General features: G+C 32.7%; 1 non-coding gene across 1 annotated transcript; it reads left to right on the top strand.

Moving 5' to 3' along the window:
- The first annotated feature begins 6,314 nt into the window (after positions 1–6,314).
- Positions 6,315–6,421, top strand: LOC139879252 (small nucleolar RNA R71). Its single transcript, XR_011770105.1, has one exon. It is a non-coding gene; the product is annotated as a small nucleolar RNA R71 (small nucleolar RNA).
- Positions 6,422–8,844: the final 2,423 nt, after the last annotated feature.

The raw sequence follows: 8,844 nt of genomic DNA, 5'->3' as shown, positions 1-8,844 counted from the left end.
GGAACAGACAGTCGACTGGATTTTAACAATATGACCAGACCAGGGCTCCCATGCGATCGCATGGTTACCCAGTGCAAACCCCATGCGATCGCATGTGGTGTAATTTCTTTTTTTTTATAAAAACCTTTTACTTATAATAACAAATAAGTGATTTATTTAAAATTTTGTTTTTCCTTTTTATTTAGGAAGAGGTCGTTTCGGTGTGTTTACCTAGTTCGTCCCTCGACAAAATTTTAAAATTTGTCATTTAAAGCGTTGTTTTAAAAGCAAAGAATTTTGGGTTTTTTAATGTTTTTTGCATTCTTTAGATCAATAAAATTAAAAATAATGATAATAAAATTTCTCGTCCCGCCCTCGGATAAAGCAATTTTGGTTCAACGACCTAGTTTTCAACTCACGACGAATTTTAAATATCAAATTTTTAACTTAATGAAATAAAGTGTATTTTTGTTTTTAAATTCACACCAAACTTAAATTTGAAATGCATATTAAAATTTCATATAAATATTAATAATATTTATACACATTAGTTTACAAATTTACATTTAAAAATAATATAGTTATTAATTTAAAAAACAAGGTAAAAATAAAAATCTTTTTGGTCTTTTATCCCACTTTAATCAATCAAATATTAACAAAAATATACGTCCCTCTTTTGGGTAAAGTAATTTCGGCTATTTTACCTAGTTTTACTCATGACGAATTTTTGAAATATTTTGGATTGATCGATTAAAGATATTTATACCTTATGAATAAACGGTAAATTTCGCAGTGATGTAATAAATTTTTGTATGATATCATTAATTTCGGTTTATTATATCTAATTTTATTGAATATCAATTTAATACTTTATAGCGAATGATTCAGCGTTTATTATCAAAAGGTTAAAAGCAATAAATAAAATAAAAACTGTACATACTTACCTGTGAGATAGAATTCTCAGAGACCTGCTTTAGTCGACTCATAGGAGAGTCGTTCGATTTGGTTTTCCATTGCTACATAAGCGTAACCTCAATTTTTCAATAACTTTTCTTCTAAACATATGAATGGTCCTTCTCTGCATAGAGTAACGAACTCAGAATTGGAATGTGTTTGATTGTTCGAACATTTCCCTTCATGTGACCATTTTCTGCATTTATGACATCTTTCAAGGTGTCGTGCTCTTCTTTTTGTTGCGGAATTTGATTTTCCTTTACCAAAATGTATCTTATGATGATCTTTCCTGAGTTCTATCCTTACTTCGTCCATTTTGCCTCTTATGAATGATACCAGTTCACTTGGGAAAATGTTATTATTACGTTTAGTAATCATAGCGTGTAGTAGTAGACCATGGTTTAAATCAAAGGAATTCTTCATCTCGTAAAACCTAAAAACACAAAAATTCAGAATGGAGGGAGAAGACTAGTTCTTTAGGGTCTGCTAGGGGAAGACCATTCGGATTCTATTTTTGAGAACTAAACAAAAACTGAAAATCTAACTCTAGACAGCATTATATTATCCTTTAAAACGTTTGAATCTCCCGACACTTAGTTAGCTGTGGTGTCGAAATTGTGATTAACTTCATCTTCAACTTTCATTGGATTATCTATGTAATGTTTAACTCTGTGACCATTAACTTTAAATTCAATCCCATTTGAATTTATCAACTCTATTGTTCCATATGGGAAAACTCTTTTGACTATGAATGGTCCAGACCATCTTGATTTCAATTTTCCAGGAAATAGCTTGAATCGTGAATTAAAAAGAAGAACTCTGTCTCCTTCCTTAAATTCTTTTGAACTTCTAATTCTTTTATCATGCCATTTCTTCGTCTTTCTTTATAGATTAACGAATTCTCATATGCATCATGTCTTAATTCTTCTAATTCGTTTAGTTGACTTAACCGTAGGCGTCCGGCTTCATGTAAATCAAGACTACATGTCTTCAAAGCCCAAAATGCTTTGTGCTCAATTTCTACTAGAAGGTGACATGCTTTTCCGTAAACGAGTTTAAAAGGTGTGGTTCCAATTGGAGTTTTGTAGGCTGTTCTAAAAGCCCAGAGTGCATCCTCCAATTTCATGAACCATTCCTTCGGATTTGATCCTACAGTTTTTTCTAGAATACGTTTTAAAGCTCGGTTGGTATTTTCAACTTGTCCACTTGTTTGTGGATGATAAGCAGTGGAGATTTTATGAGTTACTCCATATCTTTTGAGAACTTTCTCAAGTTGATTATTACAGAAATGAGTACCCCGATCACTTATTAAAGCTTTCGATGTTCCGAGCCTTGCAAAAAGAAATTTTAAGAATTGACTACAACTCGTGCATCGTAAGTTGAGAGAGCTTGTGCTTTCGCCCATTTAGATACATAATCAATGGCAACGAGAATGTAGAGATTATTATGAGATTTTGGAAATGGACCCATAAATTCAATACCCTAAACGTCAAATACTTCACATACTTGAATGACATTTTGTGGCATTTCATCATGTTGACTTATTTTTCCGGCCCTTTGACATGCATCACAGGATTTACAAAGAAGGTGTGCGTCTTTGAAAATTGTAGGCCAATAGAATCCAGCATCGTAGACTTTTCTTGCTGTGAGTTGAGGCCCATAATGCCCTCCTGTTGGTCCTGTGTGACAATGGTTTAAGATTTGACTAGCTTCATCTCCGAATACGCGTCGGCGTATTATTTCATCGGGACAACTTTTGAATAAATGTGGATCTTCCCAAAAATAGTGTTTTATATCACTAAAGAATTTCTTTCGTTTTTGGTACGACAATCCTTTTTCAAGGAATCCACATACTAAGTAGTTTGCATAGTCTGCAAACCATGGAATTTCACTATAATTGATCTTCAAAAGATATTCATCAGGAAAGTTATCTTGTATGGCCTATTCATTTAGAACTTCTAATTCAGGATTTTCAAGACGAGAAAGATGATTAGCGGCGAGATTTTCTGCTCCCTTTTGTCTCGTATTTCAATATCAAACTCTTGTAAGAGTAACATCCAACGGATAAATTGTAGTTTGGCATCTTGTTTCGAAAATAGGTATATAAGAGCAGAATGGTCGGTATAGACCACCGTTTTAGTTAGTACGAGATATGAACGAAATTTATCAAAAGCAAAGACAATAGCTAAGAGTTCTTTTTCAGTAATTGTGTAATTTGTTTGTGCTCCTTGTAACATCTTACTAGCGTAATAGATAGGTTGAAATCGTTTTTCAATTCTTTGTCCTAAACCGGCTCCCATTGCAAAATCACTTGCATCGCACATGAGTTCAAATGGTAGATTCCAATTTGGAGTTATCATGATCGGAGCATTAGTGAGTTTTTCTTTAAGAATATTAAAAGATTTGATGCATTCATCGGAAAAGATGAATGAAGCATCCTTTTCAAGGAGTTTATTCATAGGAGTTACAATTTTAGAAAAATCTTTTATGAAACGTCGGTAAAAATCGGCATGCCCTAGAAAACTCCTAACTCCTCTAACATTGGTGGGATGTGGAAGTTTAGAAATTACATCTACTTTAGCTCTATCCACTTCAATCCCTTCCTTTGAAATTTTATGATCAAGAACGATGCCTTCTTTAACCATGAAATGGCATTTCTCCCAATTAAGTACTAGATTTGATTGCTCGCATCTAATAAGCATTCGTTTAAGATTAACTAGACATGTTTTAAAAGTATCACCGAAGACTGAAAACTCATCCATGAAAACTTCCATGCATTCTTCTATCATGTCGTGAAAAATCGCCATCATGCACCTTTGAAAGGTTGCAGGGGCGTTGCAAAGTCCAAATGGCATGCATTTGTAAGCAAAAGTACCATAAGGGCATGTGAAGGTGGTTTTCTCTTGGTCCTCGGGTGCAATTGGAATTTGAAATTATCCAGAGAAACCGTCAAGAAAACAATAGTAACTATTTCCGGCCCCTTTCCAACATTTGATCAATGAAAGGTAAGGGAAAGTGATCTTTTCTGGTGGCGTCATTTAATTTTCTATAATCAATACAGACACGCCATCCTGTTACAGTCCTAGTAGGAATAAGCTCATCTTTTTCATTTGTGATGACAGTCATGCCACCCTTCTTAGGTACGCATTAAACTGGGCTTACCCATGGACTATCAGAGATTGGATAAAATTAAACCTGCATCTAGCATTTTAATAATTTCTTTCTTAACAACATCTTGCATGTTTGGATTTAGTCTTCGTTGGCTTTGCACATATGTTTTATGACCTTCTTCCATAAGGATTTTATGTGTGCAATACGAAGGACTTATGCCTTTAATCTCCTGAATATTTCATGCAATAGCTGGTTTATGAGCTTTTAGCCCAGAAATGAGTTGAGATTTTTCATTTTCCATAAGAGAAGACGAGATTATTACAGGTAATTCAGATTCACCATGTAAATAAGCGTATTCTAAATGGTTTGGAAGTGGCTTTAACTCTAATATCGGTGGTTCTTCTATCGATGATTTGTATCGATATCTGTCTTCCTCTTTTAGCATTTGAAGTTCTTCTGTTGTTGGTTCGTATTCATTAGCCATAAGTGTGACTAACATTTCAGCTTCAACAATTAGTTCAGCTCCTTCTCCTAAAGAACATTCTCTTGTTCCTTGTAATTCTGGAAATTCTTCTAACAATTCTGCATGTGAATCTATAGTTTGAATATAATAACATGTATCGTCTGCAGATTGTGGTTGTTGCATGGCTCTATCAATAGAAAAGGTAACACTCTCGTCCTCTATACTTAGGGTCAGTTTCTTGCCGAACACGTCTATTATTGCTTTAGCCGTGTTTAAGAATGGTCTTCCTAATATGAGAGGAACTCGAGAATCTTCTTCCATGTCCAGAATAACAAAGTCTACTGGAAATACTAAAGTACCAACTTTAACTAGCATGTTCTTCATTATCCCTCTAGGATATTTTACTGATCGATCGGCTAGTTGTATGCTTATTCGTGTTGGTTTCAATTCTCCAAGGTCTAGTTTAGCGTATAATGAATATGGCATTAGATTTATACTAGCACCTAAGTCTGCCAATGCTTCTACTGAATTAAGACTACCCAGAAAATATGGAATTGTTAAACTTCCTGGATCTGATAATTTTTCTAGTAGTTTATTCAACAGCACTGCAAAACAATTAGCATTCATAGTAACAGCCGAGAGTTCTTCCATTTTCTTTCTATTTGTGATTAGATCTTTCAGGAATTTAGCATATCTTGGAATTCCTGAAATCACATAAATGAAAGGAAGATTTACATTTATTTGTTTAAACATATCCAAGAATTTGGATTGCTCGGCTTCAAGTCTTTCTTTTCTCATTTTACTCGGGTAAGGAAGCGGTGGTTGGTATGGTTTAACATAAGATTTAGCCTTAACTGTATTATCTTCATTAACCTTTTCAACTACCGGTTCTGTTTCCTTCTCTTGCTCAGGCTGTGGTGCCTGTGTAGTGGGAATAGAGTCATCAGAAATTACAGGTATTTCAGGTGGTTTGAGTGTAATACCACTTCTTGTGGTAATGGCTTTAGTTGTTTCATTTCGGGGGTTAGCATTTGTATCGCTAGGTAGACTCTCCGATTTTCTTTCACCTATTAACCTTGCTAGGTTACTCACTTCTTGTTCCAGATTTTGGATAGAAGCTTGTTGATTTCTAAATTCTTGAGCATTTTGTTCATTAGTTTGTTTCTGAGATGTGAAAATTTACGTTTGAGATTCAACTAGCTTTGACATCATATCTTCTAAATTTGGCTTTTTATCATCGGTTTGTGGTGGTTTATTTGGAAAAATAGGTCTTTACTGGTTGTAAGTATTATTTGATACTTGTTGATTACTAGGACCTTGTTGATTGTTGTATGGAACATTTCGGTTATAATTCTGATTTTGATTGTAGTTTGGTCTTGGCAGTTGATAATTATTCTGATAATTATTTCCAGTCCTTTGGTTCATATATGAAACATTCTCTCTTTGTTCCATTGTTTGTTCAATATTGAGACAATCTTTTGTCAAATGTGGTCCTCCACAATACTCACAACTAATTCGTATTGCGTGAATATCCTTAGTCATCTTTTCCTTTCGTCTTTCTAAAGCATCTAACTTTGCGGAAATGGAATCAAAGTCATGGCTAGAATCGGTTCTAGCCGCTTTAGATGAACGAACAATATCTTTTTTTTGATGCCACTCATGTGAGTGGGAGGCAGTGTTATCAATAATTTTGTGAGCTTCAGTTGCAATTTTCTTCATAATGGAACCACCAGCTGCTGTGTCGATGTCTTTTCGTGTAGCAACATCGCATCCTTGGTAGAATATTTGTACTATTTGATAAGTGTCTAAACCATGTTGAGGACATCCTCTCAACAAATTTCCAAATCTTGTCCACGCTTCATATAAAGTTCCATTTGGCTTCTGCGTGAACGTAACAATTTCTCCTTGAAGTCTCACGGCTTTGGATGCCGGAAAGAATCTTTTAAGAAATTTCTCAACTAAAACATCCCATGTGTCAATCGCTCCTTCAGGTAACGATTCTAACCAATTTTTGGCTTCTCCCTTTAAAGTCCAGGGAAATAACATGAGATAGATCTGTTTATCCTCAACTTCTCTAATTTTAAATAAAGTACAGATCCTATTAAAGGTACGAAGATGTTCGTTTGGATCTTCCTTCAGCGTACCACTAAATTGGCATTGATTAGTTACCATGTGTAGGATTTGTCCCTTGATTTCATAATTTGGCGCATTAATGTCTGGTTGAGTAATGGCGTGACCTTGGCCCGTGCGTGTAGCTCTCATTCGATCTTCCATACTTAGAGGTTCCTGATTTTCCATGATTGAATTTGTTGAATCTGAATCACTAGAGGATTCTGATTTAATGGTTTCTTCCTCGACAATCTCTGGATGAATGATTTGTGATTCAGGAGGAATGATTAGTGGTTCAGAATCTCTGAATTGTCCTTGAATATCCTCCAGGTTCTCAATTATGAGGTCGGGTTCAAAAAATAGATAATCGAAAATTTGAATTGGAGTACTTGGTTGACTAGATGATGATTCTAAAGAAAAATCAACGGCGACAATATTACCAAGATGTCTTGATCGAGTTACAGGTGGTGAACGTATGAAAGGTGGTGAACGTTTTGCTCGGTACATTCACTGAATATCATATTAGTTATAAAGATAAAAATTATTAAAGTTATCAAATTAATAGACTTTTCTGATTTTGCCCACGTTTCGAATAGCCAATAGATGCAGCAGGTAGCCAGGACCCTTTAAATCGGAAGCCACAACTCGCCAATAACAAATCCAACTATTACTACGAACCAGCAAATTTTGGATGTCTATCAATTTAACCGCTTAAAATAATTTTTCGTCGAAATTTAAAGAAAACTTTGAAAATTCTATGTCCTAAAAACTAGAGCGTAGAAATGAGAAAGAAAAAGCGCGTCGAGAAATAAGAGACGAAAAACAATCGTCGAAAAACAAAAAGTCGAAAAATAAAAATAAGAAAATATAGCGTTGAAACTTATAATTCTAAAAACTTAAGACTAAAAGTTACGTCTAAAGGTATTAAAGCTTAAAGGAATTCTAAATCCAAAATGGCAATAACTTAAAAGGCACTAAAATCTATTAAATATTAAAGCGATAAGCGATGTCGTAAAATTCTAAAGCATCCAAATCTTATTCTAAAGAAAAAGCAATTAAGGGATTTTACAGCAAAACCTTAAAGATCTAGAAATACTATGGGAAAATACTAAGCTTAAAATTAGTTACGAACGATGAATTACAAATTACGAATTAAAAGATTAAAATATACAATTTATAAAAAGATATAAAAAAATGATAAAATTACTTATTTTTATAAAAATATTATTTTTATATTATTATTTTATAAAAGTACTAACTTAAATATTATTAAAACTAATTAAAACTTAAAAATACAAAATTAAATAAAACTAATACTAATTATTATTAAACTAAAACCCTAAATCTAATTAATTAATAATAATTATAAATTAATTGTAACCCTAATACTGTCGGCAGAGGATTCAGAGCTGTCCCATCAGCTCATGCGATCACATGAGTAGAAGGCTATAGAACCATGCGGTCGCATGGACTACAAATCCAGAAATGGTTTTGGGCTGCTACAGTGTTCAAGCCCGATTACTTTTATATTTTTTTCTGATTTTTAATTTATAGAAATAAAATAATTTAAATAAAACTTATAAATTAAAAAAATTACTTATTATTTTTTATAACTTTTAACAATAAATAAAAATATAAACTTTTTTTTATTTAACTAAACTTTAAAAATATAAATATATATTTTTTTCTTTTTCTTGTTTTTATATTTTTGTTTTTAATATTTAAAACTTATGTAAATATATTTTTACAAAAATAGCTTAAAGACTAAATTTTTTTTATTATAGCGTTCTATGGCGTCCTCGACAGCGGCGCAAAAAATACTTGATGTGTGCGAGGTGTAGTACGAAATAAATTATATTTTACTACGAAATACTATTAAATACGATACAATTTTACACAAGTTATTTATTTATTTATTGAATGGATATACCTAAATCTTGCTACAACACTTATAGGAAGTTTACCTAATCATAGAGTAGTATAGTTTTTAGTAAGTCCAGTTCGTTCCACAGTGAGCTGGCTAAGTTTAACGCTATATTTATTTTAAACTATATTTGTATATATATATATATATATATATATATATATATATATATATATATATATATATATATATATATAAGTAGTATAATTATTATTATAAAAGGGGGTTTTACCGTTTAATGACCGGTTTGTCGATTTTAAGTCCTAATGCAAAATATTAAAAATAACTTAATTTAAAGCGTAAA

The sequence above is a fragment of the Rutidosis leptorrhynchoides genome, chromosome 11, assembly GCF_046630445.1.
Source record: "Rutidosis leptorrhynchoides isolate AG116_Rl617_1_P2 chromosome 11, CSIRO_AGI_Rlap_v1, whole genome shotgun sequence".
Lineage (NCBI taxonomy): Eukaryota > Viridiplantae > Streptophyta > Magnoliopsida > Asterales > Asteraceae > Rutidosis > Rutidosis leptorrhynchoides.
The sequence above is the reverse complement of the archived record's forward strand: the minus strand, read 5'-3'. Positions and strand labels throughout refer to the sequence as shown.